The sequence below is a fragment of the Colobus angolensis genome, unplaced genomic scaffold, assembly GCF_000951035.1.
Source record: "Colobus angolensis palliatus isolate OR3802 unplaced genomic scaffold, Cang.pa_1.0 Scaffold629, whole genome shotgun sequence".
Taxonomy (NCBI): Eukaryota; Metazoa; Chordata; class Mammalia; order Primates; family Cercopithecidae; genus Colobus; species Colobus angolensis.
This window is the reverse complement of record NW_012119921.1, coordinates 125,802-127,069: the sequence shown is the minus strand read 5'-3', so window position 1 is coordinate 127,069 and position 1,268 is coordinate 125,802. Positions and strand designations below refer to the sequence as shown.

General features: G+C 43.1%; 1 pseudogene; it reads right to left on the bottom strand.

Annotated features, from left to right (window-relative positions):
* LOC105527495 overlaps positions 1 to 1,268 on the bottom strand; it is a 6,233-nt pseudogene that overhangs the window by 3,656 nt on the left and 1,309 nt on the right.

Here is a 1,268-nt window from a genome sequence, read left to right as displayed (position 1 = left end):
AGAGCAAGACTTCATCTCAAACAAAACAAAACAAAACAAAACAATAATCAGGGATGTAGGCTCTGCTCAGGTCTGTGTCGCTTCCTCTCTCCAGGGTGTGGTGGTGGGTGCCTATAATCCCAGTTACTCGGGAGGCTGACACACGAGAATCACTTGAACCCAGGAGGTGGAGGTTGCAGTAAGCAGAGACGGCACCACTGCACTCCACCTGGGCTACAGAGCAAGACAGTGTCTCCAAAAAGCAAAAAACAACAACAAAAAAACCCTCAGATATACAGATAAGAGGATACACATGTGTCCACTGTCATAAATTCTTCACCAAGCAACAAGAGGGGAACTGACATTTTGGTGAATCTTTGTAAATGATCAATTTATCTATCACAATTTTATTTCACCAGTAGCATTTACAAAGCTAAGTCGAAATTACCCTTAAAAAGAACAGATAAAACTTACTACACTCACTCTGGGGAAGAAATAAATACGAATTTTTAACAAATAAAATACATCATTTTACCTTGCCTCTTTGGAAATAGTATTTTTATCTTTCAAGCTGTACTGACAAAATGTATCTTACAGTCAGTGAAAACCTGAAACTCAAATAAGTGGACAAGCCTTTTCAAGGTAACAAACTCAGGGAGAGGCAGTGCTGAGTCCAACACAGACCTTTCTAAGTGTCATGGCAGGCCATTCTATCCCTCGGGACACCCATCCTGTTCAGTAAAGTACTCAGTGGCCACCTAGGAGGCACTGGCACTGCTCTTTGTCCTTCTGTGTGCCTTAAGTGCATTTTCATATTCAGGTTCTTGCACATCCTCTCTGGGGTGGGTTTTCCTTGTCCTTTGGGACAGTTTTTCTCTCTTCACAAGTCTGAGACAATCTAGAGAGCAGAAATCATTTCTGCCTTTTCCTCTCAATATCAGCATCCCATTGGCAGACCATCAATGTGTCTCCGACGAATGAAAACTCCGGCTGGAGGAATAATTTTAATGACCTAACTTTCATGGCATTACATTGTATTGTCCATTCATTTTAATGCCCTAAAATTTTAATGACCCTAAGGGGTCATCATTTTAGATGAAACTATACCAGGAGATTCCTCTAAGGCCAAGAGCATCCAGCTGCTCCCATGAGAGACTCTACCCCCTACCTCAGGCTGTCCTTGGGGATGAGATGACCCCGGGGCTGATACTCACTAGACCCTCCAATAGACATGGCCACAGTGGGTATCCTGGGACATCCTCAGACAGTTCTAAAATGCCAGGACTAGG